The following is a 27,072-nucleotide window of genomic DNA, read 5'->3' as shown; positions in this document are numbered from 1 at the left end:
ATGCCGTCTAGAATTTACATAGCTACAGAGAAATCAATGCCTGGCTTCAAAGCTTCAAAAGACAGGCTGACTCTTGTTAGGGGCTAATGCAGCTGGTAACTTGAAGTTGAAGCCGTTACTCATTTACCATTCTAAAAATCCTAGGGCCCTCCAGAATTATGATAGAGCACTCTGCCTGTGCTCTATAAATCAAGCCTGGATGAGGGACATCTATTGACAGCATGGTTTACTGAATATTTTAAGTCAACTGTTGAGGCCTACTGCTTAGAAAAATACTTATTGCAAAATCTCACTGCTCTTCAACAATGCACCTAGTCACCCAAGAGCTCTGATGGAAATATACAAGGAGATGGATGTTGTTTTCATGTCTGTTAACACAGCATCCATTCTGCAGCCAATGGATCAAAGAGTAATTTTAACTTTTAAGTCTTATTATTTAAAAAAAAATATTTCATAAGTCTGTAGCTGCCATAGATAGTAATTTCTCTGATGGAAGGTGGGCAAAGTCAGTTGAAAGCCTTATGAAAAGAATTTACCATTCTAGATGCCATTAAGAACATTTGTGATTCATGGGAGCACATCAAAATACTAACATGAACAGGAGTTTGGAAGAAGTTGATTCCAACCCTCATGGATGACTTTAGAGGTAAGTTCAAGACTGCAGTGGAGAAAATAGCTACACGTTTGGTAGAAATAGCAAGAAAACTAGAAGTAGAGCTTGATGATATGACTGAATTACTACAATTTCATGATGAAACATTAGTGGATGAGGAGTAGCATCTTATAAATAAACAAAGAAAGGTGTTCCTTGCGATGGGATTTACTCCTGGTGAAGATGCTGTGAGCATTGTTCAGATGACAACAAAATATTAGAATATTGCATAAACTTAGTTGATAAAGCAGGGGTAGGGTTTGAGAGGATTGACTTCAGATTTGTTCTGTTATGGGTAGAATGCTATCAAACAACATGATATGGTACAGATAAATCTTTTGTCTTAAGAGACCATCGATGTGGCAAACTTCTTTTTTGTCTTATTTTGTAAATTGCCACAGCCACCCCAACCTTCAGCAGCTACCACCCTGATCAGTCAGCAGCCATCAACATTGAGGCAAGACCTTTCACCAGCAAAAAGATTACAACTTACTGAAACTTTGGATGAGTGTCAGTATTTTTTTTTTTTTAGCAATAAAGTATTTTTTAATCCAAATGTGTAAATTGCCGTTGTTTTATTTTTAGACATAATGTTCTTCCACAGTTAATAGACTGCAGTATAAACAACTTTTGTATTCATTGTGTATCACTGGTGTGATTCACTTTATTGTGATATTTGCTTATTGTGATATTCGCTTTATTGTCGTTGTCTGGAATTGAACGCATACAACCTCCGGAGTATGCTTGTATAGACAGAATCTTAAAAGAACGTATTCTAAATACTTTTCAAGTGCTAGCTTACTTAATCCTTATAACAACCTGAGGAGTTTGTTTTATGGTTTTCTCTATTTTCCAAAGACACAGGGACATTAAGTATCTTATCCAAGGTCAGCCACTAGTAAGTGGTAGAATCTGGACTTGAATTCATTTAGTCTGGCACTGGAGCCGGTACTCTTTAAATCACCATGGTAGTCTTTCTGCTTCAGTAATGAGTGGACTTTGTGTGTGTGTGTGTGTGGGGGGGGTGACCTGTGACCTTCCTTGCTTGTTTCCTGATTTCCATATCTTGAAACCACTATATTTCATTCATCTTTTCATTCAGCAAATATTTATTGAGAATCCATTATGTGGTGCTGAGGGTTAGCAGTATCCATGTGGACTGTTATATGTTACAGCTTAGGTGCCCAACAGTCATCGACTTTTGTGGCTTAATGTCTAGGAGGGAAGATAGGTATAACCAAGGGAAACTCACTGGGGAAAGAGGCAGGGATTGGGGAGCAGGAGTGTAAAGAACTCTCTAAAACTTGGACCTGAGAGGTGTAAAAGATTTAGCCAGGTTGGGAAGGGGGTGTAAGAAGAAGAGGGTGGTATTCCAGTTAGGTGTAGCAGCCAAGTTCAGAGACTAGAGATCAGAAGCTGTGGAAAGAGTTCAGAGAACTGAATTAGGTTCAATGTGGCTGAAGCACTCAGTGTTTTGAATTAGGAGTGGGGATGGTGAAGGGTGTAAACAGTATTAAAGTGTTCTAAGATCAGGCAGAAGAGCAAAATAACTGATTAACTTCACACTTAAGTCAGTTGGATATATGTGTCATAATTTCTAGGAAAATGAAAGCCTAAAAGCAAAGTGTGTAACATCTAAACTTGTGTGTGTATGAAGGAAGAGAGGGAATAATACAAACCAAACCCAATCAAAAGGAGGCAAGAAAAGAGAGAAAGATAAAATAGATGAGATGAATAGCACAAATAAGATGGTAGATGTAAACTCTAATGTGTTTGTAATTATATTAAATGTGTATGTTCTAAATGTGCCAATTAAAAGATAAAGACTGATAAAACCCAGCCAGCCAGCCAGCCAACCAACCAACCAACCAACCACCCAACCAACCAAGCTAGGTGCTACTTTCACCTGACAGAGAGGGAATACCTCTAGGAGATAAGAAATGACAAGAGGTGACAATGAGATAAGCTACCTCCACCTCCTTCCCTGTCTGTCTACCCCAGAAGCCACTACATTCTTAAGAAAGCCACTGGACTTCCCACTGTAAGTGCAGTAGAGGTGGTCCTGGGAGATTAGCAGTGTCTGAGGTACTCAGGTGTGGCTTTTCTACCAGCTGGTGAGCAACTTTATGGCAGAGGTGGAGTCTCCCTCACATCCCTGGTGCTTTCTGTAGCCTTTGGCATGCGGTAGGCCTTTAAGTAGCATTTATCATGTGTGTGCATTTGATGTCCACGTAAGACTATAAACTTTTTGCAGGCAGGGAATCTGTTATACCTTTGAGTTTTTTTATAATATCTGCTAAAACATAGATCAGTGTATAATGAGTGATTCTTATTTAATTCTTTCAAGATTAAATCTGATTTCTATATAAGGATACTGTTCCGCCTCGCAGTGATTTGAAGATCTGCTTCTACAGCAGAGAAGAAACAAAAGCTACTTTCTGCAATAAGAACCTGATAACTACTTTTGCATAAGTAGATTTTACAGTAGAAGAGTATATTCTTTTTTTTTTCTTTCTTTTAGTTGTAGCGAGAATTTCTGTTAAACTCTACTCACTGGACCAGAGACTCTTGTGGTTTTAGTGAAAAACTTGTCCCTTGCGTAGCACACTGTCTACACTTATGGGTTTATTGGCCAGTCAGTGGCCTCAACTCTGAGCTCTAACAAGAAGAATATATTCTTTTTTATTTTAAAGAGCATGATGTATTTACTATCAAAATAAATGCTTCACTCATGTATAAGCTGTAATAAGATATTGGTAGTAAAATAATAAAAATATTTTTCTTGGAAGAACTATTGTACAGACCATATCAAAACAGCAATTTCTTTTTTTGGAATGAAAGATACTATTGATTCTGTTAATCCAAATGCCAAAAGTTCTCTAGTTAGGTAAGAATGTGCTGCCTAAGAGAAAACTCAGTTGGCGTCATGTAAGAGCTGCTCATTTTGAATAGAAAGAAATTACATAATCCAAAGTAAAAGCAAGTCATTCTGTTTTTAATTACAGTGTATAAAAATTAAAACATGGACCCAGGGTCTAGTTGGATATACTTCTTGGCAATAGATATTTTGGAAGCATGCAGTGAAAAATATAATAAAGTTGGCTATGTGCTGACCGCCCCCCAGTGTTTCTGGTGGTTTCCCATTTAGTGACTGTATTCAGCTATTGTGAAATCACAGAATTTTAAAGCAGAAAAAGATCTCAGAATTCTTTTCGTAGCCATTCATCCTCCAGATGAGAAAATAAGCCCACAGTGGTGAAGGGATTATACTGAGGTCATATAGCAAACTCCAGAAGGAATGTAGGCATCTGGACTCCTGTCTGGCTTTCTTTGAGACTGAACTGCTTCACTACTGCCTGGAAGCTCTTCTGTGGTTGTGGCCTCTTGCTTGCTTTAGTGTAGTGATAAGGGGTTGGGTATGAGGGTTGAGGCTGGGAGAGAGGAAGGTAGGGAGGTTGAAAGAGAGATGAGTTATTGCCGTTGAGAAGGATTGAGAGACGGAGACACAGAGAAGATGATAAAGAAGTACGTCTGCTTTGCTCCTTCTCAGAAGTGGTACCAGTAAAGCAGTACTCTGAAGCAGTGTTAGCCTGAATGTTGAGGTGTGGAAACATTGTATACCTGTCGCTCACTCCTCCTCATCCCTGCACTGTATATCCCATCTTGAGGTTACTGTGTCTGTGATTGTTGCCTGTAGTCCAGTCCAACCATAGATGTAGCTGTCTCAGGTTATGGAGAGATGTTAAGAAGAGAAGAGGCAAATTGAAATGTGCATGTTGTATAATTTGTTAATTTTCAGATTTTTTGAATCTTAGCAAAAGGATTTCCTGAGTATAACCTCACGTTTCCCTTACTACTTGCAAATCTGAACAAAATCCTGTGACCTTTCTTGCTTACTCAGAGCTGGACATTTTAAGATAAGTCAATGCAAACTGATTTTCAGAAAGTATTTTGAATGCTTCAGTTATCTTTCCCAGTTCACTCAGAGTCTGTTATGGATTTGCTTCTGTGAAAAAGTGTTGAAACCCAGTGTGTGGACGTGCAGTGTTGCTTTTAGCCTTGCCAGCGTTGCTCTCTGGACTTTTCAGCAAGCTTCAGCTCTGAGCTGTGTTACCTCCTTTGGCTCCTGTTACGATTACCTGAGGCCAGATTCTGGCTTTTAAATCCCTCCCTGAAGACAGGTGGGAGCCTGGCCCAAAGGAGAATGGCAGTCTTAGCTGCTGCTGATCAGTTACTGTTTTCCTTGCTAGTGTCATGATATCGAACGTATGGGTTCTCAGTAAAACATGTACTATTTACTTGTTTTTACTAAAGTCCATCTCTGGTGACATCATTGAAAGCCTCTCAGTTTAACCTCTTCCTTGTAGCTTCTATGGTAGGAAATAAATTATGACAGTTAAAATCTTACTGCATAAGTAATGTGTGTTGATTTTAGGAAAATCAGAAAATAGGGATAAGTAAAAAGAAGAAAATATAAATGATTTAGAATCTATCTCCCAGAGAGACAACTGGTAACATTTTAATACATAGATAAATGTTTAATGTACATTTATTTACATAATATTAACTATATTTTAATAAAAATGACTTTGGGCTGTGTATACTGTTTTGTACTAACATTTCTCATATGACATGTTTATACATCTCTTAATGTCATTAAATACAATTTTGTATTTTCAAAAAACAAATCTCTCTTACTATCTTTTTAAATACAGATAAGTATAAAGAACATATGAAGGCTCATTATCTCTCAATCCATGTGACATGTTAAAACGATTAGTAATAAAGCAAGTAAGGTTAGTTGGTTGCTGACTCTATGCCTGGGGGACTGTTTTATCTCTTAGCTCCTTTAATCCCCAGAAAAGCCATAAGAAGTATTGCTATTATTAATCCTGTTTTACAGATGAGGATACTGGACTAAGTATTTAAGACAATTCCCAAAGCCATACAGCTAGTAGGAAATGAGCTCGGATAGTTTGGCGCAAGAGCCCATTTCTTTTCCTTTTTTTTTTTTTTTTGAGATGAGGTGTTGCTCTGTTGCCTAGGCTGGTGTACAGTGGTGCAATCTTGGCTCACTGAAACCTCTCCCTTCTGGGTTCAAGCGATTCTCTTGCCTTAGCCTTCTGAGGAGCTGGGGTTATAGGCATGTACCACCACACCTAGCTAATTTTTATATTTTTAGTTGAAATGGCATTTCGCCATGTTGGCTAGCCTGGTCTTGAACTCCTGACCTCAAGTGATCCACCCATCATTTCTTAACCACACACATTCTGTTAGACTTTAAAAACAAAGTCAATAGTCTTTCTTGTTTTTTAAAAAAATCTCCCTGTCAGCATGTATAGAACTACCTCATTCTCTGTAACAGCTACATAGACGTCCATTTTATACGTTCATTTAACTATCCCCTTCACTACTGATAGACAATTTGGTTGTTTTCAGATATTTGCAGTTACAAGCAATGCAGTAATATTCTTATACTAATGCTACTGTTTATTGAGTGATAAAATCAGTTACTATGGGTAAATGCATAGAACAGTGCCTGCTACATAGTAAGATCAGTGATTTCTATTGTTGTTGGTAATACTATGTGCCATGCACTATGATAGAATTTAATTCTCAAAATAGCCCTATGAGGTAGATAATGTTATTATCCCTGTTTTATGCTGGAAGACATTAAGAAAGACATAATGAGTTTAAACAGTTCTTGTATCATGTAGTAACTGAAATCTGTGATGTGAACCCTTTTGGAACTAGTGGTCTTGACTACTCCTGTTTACATATACCCAGCTTCAAGGGCATCAGAGATGGAGGAAACTCTGGTATCAGCAAATGTTAGTAATGTCCATACGTGCTCCCACCACGAGGATATGAAATTGCCTGTGTCAATATCCCTTTCTAGTCCTGGATATCACAGATACTACAGTTTTTAATTGATGAAAAATAGTATTTCAATATAATCTGTAATTTAATAATAAGGTTGCACAATGTATCTTTATGGGGCATTTGCATTTCTTTTTTTGTAAATTGCCTTTGTTCATGGTTTTATTGGATAGTTTTATGTTTAATGATTTTTATGAGCTCTCTGTAAAATAGAGAAATTAGCTTTTGAATTCTCATATGCATTGCAAATGTCTTTCTAATATAAGCATTTTAATGATTATATTTTACATTTTATGGTGATATTATAGTTTATGTGAATGGTGGGACTTTCATTCTTTCCAGTCTTTCATTACAATGCTGTCAAGAACATCCACTTATTATTTTCTTAGGAAATTTCTTAGAAGAGTAAATGGTGGATGGAAGGAAATATACATTTTTAAAACGTTGATTCATATTATCTGTCTCTCTCAAAGGATGACAAAAGTACGTTGACCATCAGGGTATGACAGGATGCCTATTTCTCAATAGCCAATTATATTACATGATAATATTTAAAAATCAAGGCCAATTGTAGTGTTTTGATTATAAGTTAAGATTGAAATGTTTTCCGTTTTATTTGTAGTTAGTATTTTTTCCTTTGTGAATTGTCTGTTCGTGCCTTAAGAAGGATTTTGACATGTGCATTTTTTTTTCCAGAGGAATATATGTACAATTTTTAAAATTTTATAAAATCAGTTATTTAGCAGTGGAATGAGCCTTCCCAACACTGATGGTATTAGAGCAGAAGTTAAGATTTTGGAACTGTTTAAGGAAAGGAATGAATGTTTATTAATTTACTGTCATAAGTCTTTTACTCTTTCTGTTTTAATCTTGTAAACAACAAGGGACTTAAGCCAGTGACTTACCTATAGTTTCATAGTTGTAAATGGTAGAAATAGGCTACAAACCTTCTTTTTTTTTTTTTTTTTAATGAGACGGCGTTTCGCTCTTGTTACCCAGGCTGGAGTGCAATGGCGCGATCTCGGCTCACCGCAACCTCCGCCTCCTGGGTTCAGGCAATTCTCCTGCCTCAGCCTCCTGAGTAGCTGGGATTACAGGCACGCGCCACCATGCCCAGCTAATTTTTTGTATTTTTAGTAGAGACGGGGTTTCACCATGTTGCCCAGGATGGTCTCGATCTCTTGACCTCGTGATCCACCTGCCTCGGCCTCCCAAAGTGCTGGGATTACAGGCTTGAGCCACTGCGCCCGGCAAAATAGGCTACGAACCTTCTATGCCTGACTTTTAGCACATTCCTTCAATAGGCTTCTACTCCTGAGCCACACATAATCACATTAGTAGTAAGTTAGCTGGTTGAAACCTGTGGTACATATTGGCAGAAAAAAAAAAAAAAAAAGAAAGAAAAGAAAATTTCAGAAAATGTCTATCTAGAAATCTTTTGTGCATTTCAGAAACTTGGTGTTCTTTTATTTTTATTTTTATTTTTCAGCAACTAAGTACCCTGCTATATTAGGGACATAGAAAACAGGTCGGGACTAGGCCAAGACCTTTTCCTCTTCCCCACCCTTCCAATCCTTGTCCCTTTTTAAAGCTTTGCTTCCCACCTGCCACCCAGAAGACCTCAGCACTGCAGGGAGTGAAACCTCTGCCATCTCTTGTCCCCTCCTCACTGTTGTGTTTCTCTTCACACTCTGGTACTTAGAATGTTGCTTTTTCTATTTCTTCAATGCTATGGCAACAGTACATAGTAACTGCTTTCCTTCTGGTCAAGGAAAAAGATTTTGTACTTTTTTTCCCTTTGACTTGTTTGTAATTAACATTGTGGTCCACCCTTTCCTCCAGTGAAAAGCAAGGAAGTACTAAACTGTAGTCAAGACTGCAGCATCTGCTGGATGTATGGCTAGCGAGTCTTCTGCCCTCCTTTGCAGCAGTTTAAACCCAAGCCCGTCCTGATCATTGGTTCTAAAACAGCAGTCATTATATCCTCCATCCCTGTTTCTCTGCCCCATCACTTTTTTTTTTTTTTTTGACTTGATATGTTATATTGGAGGTTGGTTCCTTCAGTCTCCCTTCACTAGAATGTAGAGTCCAGAGGAGTGGGGTTTCCTTTTGCTCATTGCCATGTGTGTTCCCTGAGACTAGCATGTAGTGGGGTCCATAGTTCTTGCCAAATGGCCGCAGGACTTGGTAGTGGAAAGCCTAATTTCCTTTCATAAGATTTGCTCTGCTTGTGTCTTTTTCTCTCTTAAAGATAGTGTTTAGATTATATGTGGCCGTCTCTGGGAAGTGTGGTCAGCTTCAGAGGATTTTTTTTTTTTTTTTTTTTTTTAGGCGGAGTCTCACTCTGTTGCCCAGGCTGGAGTGCAGTGGCACAATCTTGGCTCACTGAAACCTATGCCTCCTGGGTTCAAGCGATTCTTCTGCGTAGGCCACCGTGACTGGCTATTTTTTGTATTTTTAGTAGAAACAGGGTTTTGCCATATTGGCCAGGCTGTTCTCAAACTCCTGACCTTGTGATCTGCCTGCCTCAGCCTCCCAAAGTGCTGGGATTACAGACGTGAGCCACCTCACCCGGCCAGCTTCAGAGGATTTTGAAATCCATCAGATCCCAGGGCCTGAGCCAAGTCAGAGCCTAGCTGGAGTGGATTGTAATTGACATAAAAGATTTGCATTTGAAATAACTCAGAGGTTGGTTTGAATCCTGTTCCCCACGTTTTTAGTTCCTGTCTGAGTTTGAGGAAGTCTTTTTGAGCCTGTTTCTTTATCTGTAACCTGGGCATAATAATGCTTACCTCGACTTGAAGTGAAGATGAACTCTGACAATATATGGAAACAACTGGTACATAGAAAAATAAGTGATGGTGATATTATGGTTATTAGTATTTTAGTTTTCTTCTGTGTGACTTTCTATTGGCAAATAGAGTTATTTCCTCATTTGTATTGTAGGCTACTCATGTAATGGTTAAAAGCTGAATCTGGTGGCTTTGGAGTTTGATGGACTGGGATCCTGTCCTTTTGCCCCTTAACAGCAATGTGACATTGTGCAAGAGCAAGCCTCCATTTGTAAAGAACAATAAATGGCCATAATATTAGTATATGCCTCAGACTGGACAGAAAGATTTGATCAGCACAAAGTTTGGTTCATAGTAAGTCCTTAGTAACTCATATTCTATAGTTTAATAATAACAGCAGAATGAAGGAAGCCTAAACTTCATCTAACTCTTCAACTCTAGTTCTCCCACTTCATTTCTAATTCTGCCTTGTAGTGCAATCAAGATCAAATTGGTATCCTTTTCAGATACAGTCTTTCATATATTTAGGACTGAGTCCTGTTATGAACTGACTTGTGTCTCCCTAAAATTCACACATTCAAGTCCTAACCTGTAGTGTGCTGACTGTATTTGGAGGAAGGGCCTTTAAGGAGGTAATTAAGGTTAAATGGGATCATAAGGGTGGGCTCCTAATCCAATGGGACTGGTGTTCTTCTAAGAAGAGGAAGACACACTGGAGTGTGTACACACAGAGGAAAGACCATGTGAGGACAGGAACAAGAAGGTGGCTGTCTCCAAGCCAGGAAGAGAGCCGCCACCAGAAACCAACCAATTGGCACTGTACTCTTGGACTTCCAGCCTTCAGAACATCGAGAAAAATGTCTATTGCTTAAGCCACTCATTCTGGTATCTTGTTATGGCAGCCTAAGCAGACAAATATAGATCCCTTTTCTTTTCCTATGTCATCATCCCCATCTTGAGGAGGTTTTTGGATACTTCTTGCATCCTGGTCACCCTTGTCTCAGTACTTTCACGTGTCAGTATTCTTTTAAAAATGTGAAACCCTGAGATGAACTTAGAATCCCCAGGCTGTCCGAGCAATTTGGGTGTTAGACACTGCCCTTACAGTAGAATCACTGATCCTGTGAGGAGGTAGTCCATTGAATAAACCCTTAAGACTCAGCTCTACTCTATCCTGTATGTGGTCTATTATTTTTGTCCAAATTCAAAATTTTATCATGTTAATTTCAGCTTTTTTTTCCCCCAGACTCTAGAAATCATTTTTTAAGAAACCTAGTTGGACAAGACCTTAGAAGTATGGCCCAACCAGCCTACCCAATGATGCTTTGTATGCTGTGTATCTTAGTTTGAGCTGCTGTCGCAAATTACCATAGATAGGGTGGCTTCAACAACAAACATTTATGTTTCACAGTCCTGGAGGCTGAAAGTTTGAGATTACAATCCTTGGTGATGTCCTCTTTCTGGTTTACATGTGTCCTTACATGGTGTAAACACAACTACCTAGTTTTCTGGCCTGTTCTTATGAAGGCACTGATCCCATTCATGAGGGCTCCACCCTTATGACCTAATTACCTTACAAAGGCCATACCGCCAAATACCATCACATTGGGATTAGGGTTTTAATATATGAATTTTAGGGAAACACATGCAGCCCATTGCTCTCTTCCTAGCAGTGACTGCCTCCATTGGTAGAGGTGTTGTTTTGTTGTGAAACTTGTTCCGGAGTAGGGTTTCTTCAAATGTTCCGAGGACTTAGCTGTGTTGAGTCAAAATCTGACCCTGTGATAACTGCTGCTCTTTGATCACATCTGTTTGTTTGTTTTTCCTACACCTGGCAGTCTCTTATAGTCTCCCTGCCCCGTCCTGTTATCTGCTCTAACAGTGTTGTGTTCAGTATCATAGCAGAAAATCAATTCCATTTGTTTTTTGCAAGCTGAAATTAGAAAGACAAATGAATCTAGAAGTACATAAATAAAGTAGGAGCCTAACTGACAGAGAGACACTCTGGTTTGTTTTAATGAATAGCTTTCATCAGATCATTCTCTATGAAAATAAATTGAGGAAATAGGCTATTCATTCCTTATTATCTGAATCAGTAAGATTAATACCTTTCTTTGCTGTTTAAGATAATAGGCATTAAATCTTCATCTGAACTCTTATTTTTATTTTTTGAGACAGAGTCTTGCTCTGTTGCCCAGACTGGAGTATGGTGGCATGATCGTGGCTCACTGCAACCACTGCCTCCTGGGCTCAAGTAATTCTCCTGCCTTAGTCTCCCAAGTAGCTGGGATTACAGGCATGTGCCACTATGCCCAGCTAATTTTTATATTTTTAGTAGTGATGGGGTTTTACTGTGTTGGCCAGGCTGATCTTGAACTCCTGATCTCAAGTGATCTACCTTCCTCGGCCACCCAAAGTGCTGAGATTACAGGTATGACCGTGCCTGGCCTCTTTATAGTATTTAGAACTGGAAGAGACCCTATGAATCCTATCTTCCATATCCCTCTGTGGCAGAATTATCTTTTTTTGTGGCAGATCCCCTTCCTTTTTGTGGGAATCAAAGGCATATGTGAGGTGGGACTCAACTTCCTTGTGCTGAAGCCAGGGGGCTGCAGCCTCCCTCCTGCACCTCTGGCCATCAGATTGGGCATGTGATTTGAGCACAGGTCAATCTGACCCTTTCTGGTATTTTCTCAGGGAAGTGGGTCTGTCTGTAAATACTCTTGGGGCCCACTGGGCCAGTTGTTGGGGCATTGTCCTGATGACAGTGTTCAGGCTCCAGAGCTCAGGTGCATGGGAGGGGACTGTCCACTGATACGAGGCAATGGTGGCTGCAATGGCTTGGCCAGGCTGTGGTGTGGCAGGACCTTGGCTGAGCTTTGCCCTACTTGCTCCCTCCTGAGCCTGGGTCCGGCCCTCCCAGAGAAAGGGAGCTTCCCAAAACCTTGCCAGTAAACACATACCTTTTCTGCCTAAACTACCTTGAGTCTGCTTTTTTTGTTGTTGTTTTTAACGTGTAACCTACATAGAAAGGTCCTTATTTGATTGACTCTTTCAACTTGTGACATAGGGTTCTGGGGTTTATTCATTCCTGCCTAAGCATATGTGAGGTCTGCATGGTCTCGTTAAGGAATGCATTCCCTGGGGTAGATAATTGCTATTTATGTGGCAGTTAGGAATTTTTTTGTCTTTTTTTTTTTTTTTTTTTTTTTTTTTTTTGAGATAGAATCTTGCTCTGTTGCCCAGGCTGGTGTGCAGTGACACAACCTTGGCTCACTGTAGTCTCCACTTCCTGGATTCAAGTGATTCTCCTGTCTCAGCCTCCCGAGCAGCTGAGACTACAGGTGCATACCACCACGCCCAGCTAATTTTTGTATATTTAGTAGAGACAAGGTTTCACCATGTTGGTCAGGCTGGTCTCGAACTCCTGACCTCAGGTGATCCACCCGCCTCGGCCTCCCAAAGTGTCGGGATTACAGGCATGAGCCACTGCATCCGGGCCTCTCATCTTTAACTGATTGATTTTCAGAATACCATTCTAGGAAAGACTAAATGTTTTCATCTTTTCAAAATCGGTGCTGTTAGGAGAAGGAAGATTGATAGGAGCATGCCAGGATGTTGGCATTTTGGACATGGGAAGTTATATAAAGGTGAGACTATGTCTGATTGTCTAGTAGAAAGGTTACAGTCTAATTAGAAATGCTGAAATTTTTCCAGAGCTTTGGGGAATTCATTGAATTGCAAATAAAAGAAAATAAGGAATGTTGGTTTGCCAGTGATTAGATATATTGGGGAAAATGAGGTGTTTTTTTGTTTTTCCTATTCGCATTTATTTCTCTCTTCAAAAAAAACAAAAAACAAAAAAAGATGTTTACTACTTTTACTGTGCAAACAGGAATATATATAAACTTTAAAAATTCTTAAAGCTATAGGTATTTTGGGCAGTGTTGTAAAAAATCCCTGTGGGGAGATTTTTATAAAAAAATACTCATATGGAGACCATGTGTCTATTGTGTCTACAGACCCATCACAATGGAACCATCATCTCCCCTGAATATTTGCTCCTCTTGACTAGAATTTTTGGACTTCGAAAGATCCTTGAGTTTACTTTCACTTACAGATTTACAGGAATTCAGGTCTGTAGAGTATGATAACCAAAGCTAATGGTTGTGAGAGATCCTATATAATAATTTGAATATTGAATTTACCTAAAAATGAACATTTGAAAGATCAAGGGAGTATCATTAATGTGATCTTAAATTATTTTGCTAAACAAATAAGGTATAGTGACCTCTCTTTAGAAATGGCCAATGATATCTCAGCACTTTGGGAGGCCGAGGTGGGTGGATCATGAGGTCAGGAGATAAAGACCATCCTGGCCAACATGGTGAAGCCCTATCTTTACTAAAAATACAAAAATTAGCTGGATGTGGTGGTGTATGCTTGTAATGCCAGCTACTTGGGAGGCTAAGCCGGAGAACCACTTGAACCCAGGAGATGGAGGTTGTAGTGAGCAGAGATCCTGCTACTGCACTCCAGCCTGGTGACAGAGCCAGACTCTGTATAAAAAAAGAAAGAAAGAAAGAAAGAAAGAAAGAAGGAAGGAAGGAAGGAAGGAAGGAAGGAAGGAAGGAAGGAAGGAAGGAAGGAAGGAAGGAAGGAGGGAGGGAGGGAGGGAGGGAGGGAGGGAGGGAGGGAAGGAGGGAGGGAGGGAGGGAAGGAAGGAAGGAAAGAAAGAAAGGGCCACTAATAAAAAGCTATTGGTATAAAATAATTTTTTAATAAAGACTAAACCATGCATACATTGTCTATCATCTCCCCATCTCCCAGGAATTTTCTGGTTATTACACAAATTTATAGTATACTGTGGATTTCTATGCAATTGAACGTGAAGCTAATATTATAGTCATTTTTTTGCTAGCTGCTGTTGCATCTAAATTCAGATGTCTTATTTTCAGGATTGAATTAAGACAATGTGCTTTGTGGGACACTTTAACAGTCAAAGAGTATTTGTGGGAGAGGGATTTTTAAAAGAATGTATGGTTCTGAGGTGACTGCTTCACACCTTACAACTATTATTAAAGTAGATTCCAGTAAGGTAAGGCATACTGGAAGGCACTTCTGAATATTACCTCCTTCCCCCAAGACATGTTTATTAAGTAAATGTATTTTATGTTGTAATTTAAAGATTTAACAGAATATTTTCCTTTTCATAGTAGATTTTGGAAAGGTATATACTTATTTCTGCGATTTACGGTCACTCAACACACATTGCTGAATCTTTTTTCTTTGGAATTGCCTTCATATCCCTCACTACATTTTAAAAATATATCCTCAGTGGTGTTGGGTCTTTATATTTTTGTGAGTAGATTTTAGTTTTGAGTCAGACCACATCATTTTAAAGTTTGCTCTGCGAGCTAGCAGCAAGCTGGGAAATAGTTTTTCTTTAGACATGAGATGTCTGTAAAGAAACTTACACTGTGTGATGTGAAAACTGGCTTTGAAGGTTCTTTCAGAACAGGAATTCCAAATGATTTGCTCAGGATTCCTTGAAATGACATGTGTGGTTTTCTAGGATGACCATTTGAATGCAGACAATGGATTTAAAGGTACAAATTCTGCTTTTAAAATAAAGTTTAAAGTCTTCTTGTAGAGTTTATAGTCTCCTTGTAAACTTTGCCTCAGTGTCAGAATCCTGATGAGTCAGAATTGGACTTGTGGGGAGTTTTACTGAGTTGAGGAATCACAGTTATTGGGTAGAAACTTAAGGTGGTTGTAACTAAGGCCTGTGGCTGCCCTGAAGTGGTGCACAGTTACATGTACGTGCACAGAATTTCCTTCTCTGGCAATTTCAGGAATTATAGAAATGTGGACATAAATTCATGTTTATAAATCTAGAGCCACACTGAGGAGCTTGAAATGAATGTCTCCTGTAGTCATAGTGCTCAGTGAGTTCCTCAAAGCATTTACAAGTTTGGTTTCAGTGGTTTAGATTTGGATTTTTTGCTAGCCTTTTGTGGAAGTTGGATATTGGAAGCAATTTTCCTTACAGCTCCCAGGAATAGATGAATGGGCCCTCAATATCTAATCCTAAGTCTGAGAATTTGGAAGAAGTCTGTGTTGGGAGAAGCCTGTGTCCACCATCAGCTGATTTTCCTGATAACCTATATGTACCTTTTACATGCCTCCATTTCTGGTCACCAGCTTTATCCTGTGACTGTTTTGGCAATTAGTGGATATTTTTAGTAAATATAAAGGAATTCCTCCTACCAGCATGTGTGGTCATATGCCTTTCCTTGGTTTTCTAGTTTCCTGGGTGAAATAGTAAAGAGAAGCCTGTGCTTATGGTCAAAGTTGCTAAGATGCTTTGTGAACCAGCTCATAAAGGCCTTCAGCAGGGCAAATCTAGTATCTGCTGGGCTTTCTAAAAATAGTTAACTGAGTTAATAGTAGCTTTGATGTTGTTTGGGTATGATGTAAAAACAGCATTTTACTATTGGTAATCATAAGATTCTTTCATGGAAAATCTAAGTGGGATTCCTCACCGATAGGTCTTATAGCCCATGTGAAAAGAAAGCCAAGTAATGCTTTTATGGAAAGATGTGTTCCCGTCTGCCTGGAATGGTTTGTGTCAGACAAGTAAATTGGAGTTGTTTTTCATCTTAAGTTACTTAGTTTTGTTTTTGGAGCTTTACACATATTTCCCCTGAACTACGCCTAAGAGCAATGTACAACTAATCCCTTCTCCCCCTTCCAGCCCTGCTTGTGGATGTATCCTAAAGCAGTGTGCTTTAGGGTATCATTTAAGACTTATTTGAAAATTTTATGCCAATTTTGTATTTCATTTCAAAAATATATTTAAATATCAAAATCAGATTTTAGATGACCGTTTATTCAAATTGAGCTCCAAGATGATGTGCCTGTTGGTCCGGAAACTTTGTGTCCTCCTGGGGCACACTGCTTTGTAACCCTGGAGATCTGAGGTTACCCCCTATTTGAGAAGTATAGTTTTAGGGCGTAACTGGAAGCCAAGAGGTCTAGAGAAGTATGTATTTTTAAAAACGACTCTATTTGTGTGTTATTTTGTTGTTGTTGTTAATTTTGAGGCAGACTCTTGTTCTGTTGCCCAGGCTGGAGTGTAGTGGCATAATTTCAGCTCACTGCAACCTCCATCTCCCAGGTTTAAACATTTCTCCTACCTCAGCCTTGAGAGTAACTGGGCTTACAGGGGTGCACCACCATGCCCAGCTAATTTTTGTGTTTTTAGTGGAGACAGGGTTTCACTATGTTGTCCAGGCTGGTCTCGAACTCCTGACCCAAGTGATTCACCTGCCACGGCCTCCCAAAGTGCTGGGATTACAGGTATGAGCCACCACATGCAGCCCTAAAAACAACTCTATTTGACGATTTAGAATAGTTGTGAAAACTCTGTGAGAAGCGGAATGGCAATCCACCTGGAACGTATGTGGTATACAGCTGTCTAATTAAGAAATCCATCTTAATGAACAGCATTTTCTTTTAAATAGCCTGGTGTAGTCAACTCTTTACTGAGATTCAAGTCAACTGTTTCCCTGACTTTAGAACTGAGTGCCAGCTGTAATCCTGGGAAAAGTTACACAGCACATTGTTGATTTTTTTTTTCCATCTTATAGGGGAGATTAAAATAATTGCTGTCTACTCCCCTCATCATGTGTTGTGAGAATTAATGAGATCATTTTAGTACTGTCCCTTAAACTCACAGGAAGAAATGGGCATGGAAAATGCCAGGTATTATATTACCAGGAGCTTAACTCAGGCCTAGCATTTACTCTGCTGTTAAATGTCCATTGATTTTGTTCACATGTTGCTTTACACATTAAAGTGCTGTATTAAGCTTCAGGCCCATCTAATGGGTGTGAAAATATCCAGGTGTCACAATCAAGAGTGGGCCTGTTGGCTTCACATGTTTTCATTTGCCATACATCTCCAGAATCTTGCAAGTTTGACCTACAGCTTGTTGGATTGGACACTTTTTCTGTATACCACTTACTGCACTTTGCAGCTTCAAGTCTATCTGTGGACACTCAGCTTTTTCAATAACTCTAGGCTGTAATTTTTGAGAGCATGTTTAAACCTTTTGCTCTACTTGAGTAGTAAATGGTCATCTTAGCAACAGGCATGTATGCTTTCTGCATGCTTTCTTACCATCCAGTGATGCTTGCTGTCACCCCCACTGAGCAGGATAATGAGATGAGAGAACAAGGCCTTACCAGCACAGCCTGTGGTCTTTTTGTGAATGGCTCAGTAGGGGGAATGCTGGTTCCTGTAGGGCACAGCCTGCTCCCCATAAGTAGATCTTCCCCTGATTTCAGTTGGAGAAACTTCTCTTGGGTCTTGGCATGATGTGGTCATATATCTTTAGGTAGCCCAAACCTGACTTGTATAACTGAGCATGAAAGTCAGATGTCAGAGTCTTCAGAAAGACATTATTTCTGAATGACTGATGAATGAGGTTATTGTCATGGAAAATGGCAAAGTTTAAGTTAATGTTGATATTTGGGATAGTAGAATTGTTGGGGGAGGAAATGAGATGGGAGAAATAGAATTTTAAACTGTAAAAATTCCAGTGACACATAATGCTTAATTGTTAGCATATTCTAAGCAATGAGTTAGCTGCATTTAAAAATAACTTTTCAACATGAATGAACCTTTTTATAAGCTGAGATTCAATGAAGGATAAGTTGGTCATGCAAATGGTGTTTTAGTAGTTTGTTTTAAATATTGTAGGGCTAGGATTTAAACAAATAACATTTTAGAGGTATAAAAACAAAAAGTCTGACCTGAAAACAACACAAATAATTGAAATCTAACCCTGTGAACAAATCTTTGTCACCTTGTTTATAATGGACTTTCTTTGAGTTTCAAAATAAGAAGGGTGACTTGGATGTAAAATGGAGGCCACTGGCTCGGAGTGGTTGAGAGTAGTGTTAGACATAGGAGACTTCTGTGCCTCTTTGGGGGAAAATAGGCAATTCAGAACCACGCAGGACATTCCAGCAGCTTTGGAGATCAAGGAAGGCCCAGCCATAAAGAAATCAAGAGTAGATGGTTGTTCATTAGGTCACACTTTAAGGAGATAATCATTGTCTGTCTTGTGAATTGGTTCTGAGGCAACCCAATCTTTGAAGTAAAAAATAAGTGCTCCAGGTTTTAAGGAGTAAAGCATTAGTTTGGTGCAACAAAAGTCATTAAGGTTATAAGTTTTATGTAAAAAGAGTTAATGGCCAGGTGAGATAGCTCACACCTGTAATCCCCAGCACTTTGGGTTGCCTCGGTGGGAGGATCACTTGGGCCCAGAAGTCTGAGACCCATTTGGGCAACATAGTGAGACTCCATCTCTACAAAAAAAAGATAAAACAATTAGCTAGGCATGGTGCCAGATGTAGTCCCAGCTACTATTAATAAACTGTTTATACCTGAAACATTGCTGTGGCCATTCATTCTCTCCCCACCATTTATTTTCTCCCAGCTAGTGTTACATAGCAGAAATTCTTGCACAAGACAAATATAAGGGACTAATTAGTAGTTCTAATTTTTAGACATTGTGATGGTCTCTACTTACCCCTCTGAATCATTTTGAGAAAAGAAAATTGGATTTGGATTGTTGATGCTTTGCGTTTTAGTTTGCGAGTCGGTTATATATAAAATAAAAAAAAATGCTAAGATTCTTGAGTGCAAATCCATAGCCCACAGAAACCTCAGAGGCTTTGGTATTTGCATGAGAAAAGTTTTGAAGGAAACTTTTTATTTAGAAACAGAAATTCAGGAGGTCAAATTCTGTGGTTTATAGTAAATGGAAATATGTATGGTGATAGGGTTTGGTTCTCTGTCCCCACCCAAATCTCATCTTGAATTATACTCCTATAATTCCCATGTGTTGTGGGAGGGACCTGGTGGGAGATAATTTGAATCATGGGGGTGATTTCCCCCATTACTGTTCTTGTGGTAGTGAATAAGTCTCATGAGCTCTGGTGGTTTCATCAGGGGTTTCCATTTTTGCTTCTTCCTCATTTTCTCTTGCCACTGCCATGTAAGAAGTACCTTTTGCATCCCTCCATGATTCTGAGTCCTCCCCAGCCATGTGGAACTTTAAGTCCAATTAAACCTCTTTTTCTTCCCAGTATCAGGTTATGTCTTTGTAAGTAGCGTGAAAACAGACTAATGCATATGCTGTATAGGTTGAAAGAACTCTTCTGAGGACCATGGCTTATGTTGGTTCCACCAATGGCCTAACTTGACCTTTAACCTTTCTATGTCTCCTTATCTGCAAGATAGGAATGACAATAGAACCTAGAACTTCAGGTGGTTGTATAGATTAACGTGGCAAGATAAAGTTCTTAGCTCAGTGCCTGGCTCATAGTATACAGTCATGCATAACTGTTTCTTTTTTTAAGAAAAAAAATTTAAAACAGCAAAAACTCTCTAGGCAGAGTTAAATCTTCACAGTGGAGGAGGTATTTAAACTTCTGGGCAGGATGCTGAGGAGGAAATTAGAGCTTGATAGTGAATTGGAATAATTCCAAGTCCCTCCTCAACCTAAGACTGATCTTTTTACCCAGTAAAAAAAGACATTTCCCTGGAGATGCATTAGCAATATAGTTCGCCATTTTTTTCAGAATATCACTCCCCTCAACAACAAAAATGCTTTTTGCTCTGTATGTATGTTTATGTTGTCATATATTCTCAACCTTAATGCAAGCCAAAGATTTCTAACTTTTTAATGTTGAAGAAATTTTTAAAGGGAATTCATGATATTTATAACAAGCTTTTAATTTATTTCATCAATTATTTTCTTTTTCTTTTGATAGCTTTGGTCTACATCAAGATTTTAAGAATTGCAATGGACCTATCTTCTTTTTTTATTTTTATTTTTTGAGATGGAGTCTCGTTCTTGTCTCCAAGGCTGGAGTACAGTGGCGCCATCTCGGCTCACTGTAACTCTGCCTCCCGGTTTCAAGTGATTCTCCTGCTTCAGCCTCCCAAGTAGCTGGGATTACGGGTACCCACCACCATGCCCTGCTAATTTATGTATTTTTAGTAGAGACAGGGTTTCACCACTTTGGCCAGGCTGGTCACAAATTCCTGACCTCAAGTCATCCGCCTGCCTCAGCCTCCCAAAGTGCCGGGATTCATTATTTTTAAATATAAGATTTTTGCAATGTGAAAGCGGATCTCATAGATTTTACATGGTTTTAGGAGGAAGCAAGCAATTAGTAATGTCCTTTATGGGCTGGAGGGAGTGAGTGCTGTGTAGTGGAGGAAGCACACACACTGTTGACCAGGATTTAGGAATAGTTTTGTTAGGCAGCATGTCTGATTTATCATGGTTTTTGACTTCTTGACTAAAGACAAATGAGATACCTTTATGGTAATTTTAAAGACCTCTTTAAAGGAATATTTATATCTACAAATACCTTCTGCATTTATTTACTTATGAATGACAGAGTCTTACTCTTACTCTTACTCTAAGATAGAGTCTTAGCTCTGTACTCCCAGGCTGGAGTACAGTAGCGTGATCTCGGCTCATTGCAACGTCTGCCTCAGCCTCCTGAGTAGCTGGGATTACAAGCATGCGGCACAACACTCAGCTAATTTTTGCACTTTTTAGTATAGATGGGTTTCACCATGTTGGCCAGGCTGTTCTTAAACTCCTGACCTTAGGTGATCCACCCACCTCGGCCTTCAAAAGTGCTAGGATTACAGGTGTGAGCCACCCAGCCCGGCCTGCATGTATTTATTTTTTATGGTTCTTCTGTTATTTTTGTCCTCCTTGTCTTTAGGTAGCTTTACTTGTAACCTCCTCTGTGTACTATATTGCTGTCCCATTGTGTAAGCAACTGTGGATTCCTAAATATTGAGTTGTCAGAGTAAAAAAGAGAGTATTGTTTCTACCATTACTTCATTAACAATGATTCTGCTTCGGAAGTTCTTCAGATTTAGCTAAAATTTCTGTTTATTAGTAGAATAGTAAAATGTTTAATTGCACTTTTTCTTTCACCACTAGTCTTTGTTTGTTTTTTTGGAGATGTCTCACTGTCTTGCCCAGGCTGGAGGGCAGTGACTCTGTCACTCACAGCTCACTGCAGCTTTGACCTCCCTGGACTCATGTAAATCCTCCCACTTCAGTCTCCTAAGTAGCTGGGCCTACAGGTGCTCACTGCCAAACCTGCCTAATTTTTGTATTTTTTTGTAGAAATGGGGTTCTGCCATGTTGCCTAGGCTGATCTAGAACTCCTGGGCTCAAGTGATCTGTCCCCTTAGCCTCTTAAAGTGCCGGGATTACAGATGTGAGCCACTGTGCCCAGCCTGTCTTTAAGAGTATGACTACCCCTCAGAATTTTAAAAAAAAAATTGCCATTTTCCTCCTTCCAGAAGCTTCATTTTCAGCTCTTTAAATTGTTTTTGTTATTTTTTTCAGTTAGGATCTATTTGGGATCTGTTGGTTCTACATAGAAAGTATAAAAATGACCTCACTGCTCCCCACTTTTAACAGCCCTGTTATGAAAGCAGTGTCACTAAGCAGCAGTTTACTATCAGCTGGTGATATAGTGACCCTTAGTACATTTATACATTTCCTAATTTATTTTCTTGATTTTTTTTTTTTTTTTTGAGGTGGAGTCTGACTGTCGCCCAGGCTGGAGTGCAGTGGCACGATCACAGCTCACTGCAAACTCCGTCTCCCAGGTTCAAACAACTCTCCTGCCTCAGCCTCCTGAGTAGCTGGGATTACAGGTGTGGCCCTCACACCTGGCTAATTTTTGTATTTTTAGTAGAGACAAGGTTTAACCATGTTGGCCAGACGGTCTTGATCTCCTGACTTCGTGATCCTCCTACCTTGGCCTCCCAAAGTGCTGGGATTACAGGCATGAGCCACCATACCTGACCTTGATTTGTTTTTACTCAGTTCTTTGTTGGACAGCTTTCCATTATTTTTTGATTTCTGTTTTATTACTCTGATACTGAGAACCCTTTTCTAAATCACATCTAAATAACTAGTTTTCTTGATTGCTGTTTCTCTTGTGTCTGTTTGTGTCTTTTGTTCTAATCAGACATGCCATTGATTACTAGTCTTCAGAAGACACTTCTTTGATCATGCTTTCTCTTTATTAGGATTCTTTCTAACTTATTAAAGACTAAACTCTGCATTCTGACATTCACAATTTTTCAAAATTAATATAATTGAGCATCATCTTTGTTCTGAGCATGCATCTAAATTATGAAAATTCAGAGGTCTATACGGGGACTCAGTTTTATGTTGATAGAGAAATTGCTATCAGTATACGAGTCATAATTGTAGATGTTGAATCAAAACAGTGCACAGGCATTAGGTTCCATAGGAATTCCAAGGGATCAATAATGTGAAATTTTGCTGAGGATGAAATGGTTTTTCAGGTTGAGGTGGGACTTGCACTGTGCCTTGAAAACAAGGATTGAATATTAGTAAAGGAGCTTGCATTTCCCTGGCCTTGTGTTTCCAGCCTAAGGGACCACAGTGGGAAGAAGAGGGACTTACCTGATTGGTGAATTTCTAAGAAGGAGATCCTCAGCTCAGCACCTGCGGCGCATCTCTGTTCAGAGTTGGTTCTGTACTACAGGGTTTTCTGCCTTGTATTAACAGAAATGGTCCTGCTGGGGTGGCCTGAGCTTGTCTAGCTGTGGTAGTGACTAGCTGGGGAAGTCTGGCTAATTCTTGTTACAGATCTTTAGCCATTTTCTCTAGTCAGTTTTTATCAGCAATAATGGTGATTTCTGGATTCCCATTTCTCTTAGTTGGATGTGAGTGTGGGCAGAAAGGCAAGGAGGGTGGAGTCATAAGGCGTTAAATACCGAAGATACGAACACCAAGGAGATGAGCACCTTTGCTTAGTGTCGTGAGCAATGAGAGAGAAAGTTGGAATAGGAGATTGGAGACAGACGTGCAGAGCTAGAATGTGGACTTTATCTTGTAGGCTGAGGACCCACTGAAGGTTTTAAAATGCTGTTAAGTGTACAGAGGTTTGTTTTGGTAGTATGAATCCAACAGTGCTGGAGAATGGATTCCCCAGGGCTTGTTCCGTTGGAATTCATGGATCTTCTGGCTTTGGAAGTTCAGAAGGGAGATGGATATGAAACACCCTGAAATAATATGTAAGATATTTTACAGGGATCATCTTTCAGAAAGGGATTAAGAACCTCTACTTAGGCCAGACACGGTGACTCACACCTGTAATTCCAGCACTTTGGGAGGTTGAGTTGGGTGGATCACTTGAGGTCAGGAGTTTGCGAGCAGCCTGGCTAACATGGTAAAACCATATCTATACTAAAAATGCAAAAATTAGCCAAGCATGATGCCCCTGTAGTACCAGCTACTTAAGAGGCTACGGCAGGAGAATCACTTGAATCCAGGACAAAGAGGCTGCAGTGAGCTGAGATCACACCACTGCACTCCAGCCTGGGCAACAGAGAAAGACTCCATCTCAAGGAAAAAAAAAAAAAAAAAAGAACCGCCACACCACCACTTAACTTTTCTGTATCCTGTTTGTCTATAGGACTTATTGGAACAAAATTGCACCATTAAGTATGATGTTTATTCTGGATTTTTAAATAGTACTTTAAGCAGATTTGTACAAGTTCTTTGTAAACCTAGCCTGCTAAGTTTATTTTTAAAACAATAAGTTGACATTCATATTTATTGCATGTAATTTTCTGCATGTATTCTGATACGGGTTTTTCTTCTTTCACCTATCAGTGTGGTAAATTCTATTGATTGAGTTCTAAAATTAAAACAGCTTGGCCTTCTTAGGGTAAAGCCAACTTGGTCTTGATGGATTATCTTTTTGTTGTTGAATTAACATTGCTAATATTTTTTAGCAATGTTAAGATTTTTGCATTTAATGTTGCTAGGTTGACCTGCAATTTTTATTATAAATGTTTTCTGTAATTCATTGAGTGCTCAGAAAGAATTTATGCACTGGGAACCCAAAACTAAATAAATAGATATTCCCCAAAAGAAATAAACAAAAAAGGGAAATAGTAATAAATAAAACAAAAGGGCAAGAGACGTAAAACAAAGGCCTTTCTCTAACCTCAGAAACCCAATTCCCATATGGCAATCTCTGTTACTAGAGGATAGCCTGTGTGTATGTGTATGTACATAATTATATAGATGATGTATACATACATTATTATATATGCAGTAATATATCTTGGAGGTAGTTTCAGTGTAGCACACGATGTTTTTCTCATTCTTTTCTTAATAACTACCTTATATTTTATTATATTTTTGTATATTAGCCAGCCCTTGATGACAGACATGTAAGTTCTTTCTCTTATTTTGCTGAAATGAATATCATTGTACCTTCCTCTTTGGCATGTGTCTTGGAATAAATTCTTATGAGTTGAGTTGCTGGATAAAAGGGCATATGCATTTCAAATTTTGGTAGAAGTAGCTAAATTATCTTCCAAAAAGATTATACCTCTTTACACTCTAACAGTGAATGAGCATGCTGTGGCAAATATCTGAAGTGTTCTGGCCAAGACTCATTTCCCACAGCCCAGGCCATTTGAAGTCTCAGTCATGCTAGCTGCACCACACTTCACCCCACCTACAAGTGCATTCATTATTAACTTGGTGATCTCATGAGCTTTGGCAAGCAGTGGCTTCCTGCTACGGAGCCTCCTAAGAACCTTGGAAACTGCCGTGTTCTAGATGAGCAGGAATGAGAGGATGTCGGCAAAATGCCCGGAGATGAGGTATTGAGGCCATTCTGCCTGCCTTATTCCTGTGTCTTTTTTACAGCCCTTGCTTTCCAGGCCATGATGGAATAGGTGAAAGAATTTTAGCAAATGCTGGCGGTCTTCTGTCAGCATTCCGATGCTATTAATGACTGGAGGGGACACAGATGGATGAGAAGACATGGAATTAGTTGTTGGGCCCTTGGATTCTATTCTGCCTAGGCTGTTCCTACCTTTCACTGTTTTCCTGAGTTGAAGCCATTGCTCACATTGTACAATCACTCTTCTTTCCTGTATGATTGTTTACTCTTAAGCCCCGGTGTGATTGCTTCTGGGTTAGGAAACTAAACACTTGTCATCTTTATGAGGACATTTTAGCCAGATTTGCTGAGACCCAAGACTTAGCAGTCACTGCTTACTGAATAAGAAGGAGTTGAGGTTTTATCTTAGGATAGGGAAGTGGTGGGGGCATGTAACTCTTGGTTATCCCTGTGTCATTTTTATAAACAGGATCCCCAATTGGAGTCCTGGTTGCCACCAGAAACAGTGATAAAGCAGCACCCAGGAGACTTGGGGTATGGCCTCAGCTGAGTAGACTGGAGGAGATTAGGGGTAGTGAGGCAGGGAAAAGCCAAACCCTGGGTCCTTTGTCCGTTAATTGTCTCTTCTGTTGTTAACAATCATTTTTAGGCTAGAGAGGAATATATGTAAAGCACTGAAACTTTGCTAAAATAGCCTTAAGTTTGTGTACTATGTAACCAAAGCTGAGAAAATATTAAAGTGACCAAAACAAAACAAAATAAGTAATTGTCTAAGCAAGACTTGATTGGTGATGTTTACAAAGATTTTTATTAATCTGATTGTTTTAAAGGTGATTAGGTCTCTCTTGTTTAGAAACCTTCATCACACCTCTTTCCTTAAATTGACTACCAAATAAATATACTTTAAACTCCTGAGCCTGACATTTGAAACCTTTTAAGGAGAATCTGCCTCTCTAGTGTAATCATCTACTTTCTTAACGATTTGCAGTGCAGTTCATGAACCAGCAGTGGCAGCATCACCTGGGATCTTGTTAGAAATGCAGACTGTCAGCCCACCCACCCCAGACCTACTGAATAAGCACCAGAGTTTTAGCAAGATCCCAGTGTCTTGCATTCCCACTCCAGTTAGAGAAGCCCTAATCTCTTATACTTCATTCTTCTCAGGTGATACAATCTGCTGAACGGGCCGAGCTGTCATTTTCTAAGCATGTTTTACACAGCTCCAGCAGTCTGCCTTTTCTCAGATCATATCCTCAGAAATGTCTCTTTCTTTCAGCTTCCTTCTTCCTTCCATTCATTCAGTTGATTAGATGTCTGAAGTATAGGCTAGGCATGGTGGCTTACATCTGTAATCCCAGCTCTTTGGGAGACTGAGGTGAGTGGATCACCTGAGGTCAGGAGTTTGAGACCAGCCTGGTCAACATGATGAAACTCATGCTCTACTAAGAATACAAAAATTAGCCTATGCAGTGTAATGCACCTGTAGTCCTAGCTACTTAGGATGCTGAGGCTGGAGAATCACTTGAACCCGGGAGGTGGAGGTTGTGGTGAGCCAAGGTCATGCCACTGCTCTCCAGCCTGGGTGACAGAATGAGACTCTGTGTCAACAATAAATAAATAAATAAATAAATAAAATTTGCTAAGAATGATGATTTGGCTGGAGATTCAGACATCACTGAAAACACAGTTCCTGTCCACAGCTGGGACAGGCTCTCTGGAGGACAGCTCGGCAACATGTATCAAGAGTCTTGAATATGCATTTCTTTTGATCTCAGCATTTTCTTTTCTAGGAGATATTTGTAAACTAATAATCAGAAAAGAATGTAAAGAAATGTGTAGAAGGTTGATTGTTATAACACTCTTTATAGTAGTAAAAAATTAATAAGTTAATAAATTATGTATAAACTTTTATAGTCAAGAAAGTAATATGTATATAACTGAAATGAAAATATGT

The 27,072-nt window shown here is 39.3% G+C and overlaps 1 protein-coding gene and 1 non-coding gene across 6 annotated transcripts in view; one reads left to right on the top strand and one right to left on the bottom strand.

Moving 5' to 3' along the window:
- The window catches only part of PSD3 (pleckstrin and Sec7 domain containing 3), a 682,522-nt gene that overhangs the window by 250,308 nt on the left and 405,142 nt on the right, over positions 1–27,072 (top strand). The window lies entirely within an intron of this gene.
- LOC120360657 (small nucleolar RNA SNORA62/SNORA6 family) lies at positions 3,172–3,325 on the bottom strand. Its single transcript, XR_005577103.1, has one exon. It is a non-coding gene; the product is annotated as a small nucleolar RNA SNORA62/SNORA6 family (small nucleolar RNA).

Source organism: Saimiri boliviensis, chromosome 13 (genome assembly GCF_048565385.1).
Source record: "Saimiri boliviensis isolate mSaiBol1 chromosome 13, mSaiBol1.pri, whole genome shotgun sequence".
Taxonomy (NCBI): Eukaryota; Metazoa; Chordata; class Mammalia; order Primates; family Cebidae; genus Saimiri; species Saimiri boliviensis.
This window is presented reverse-complemented; position numbering and strand designations above follow the sequence as displayed.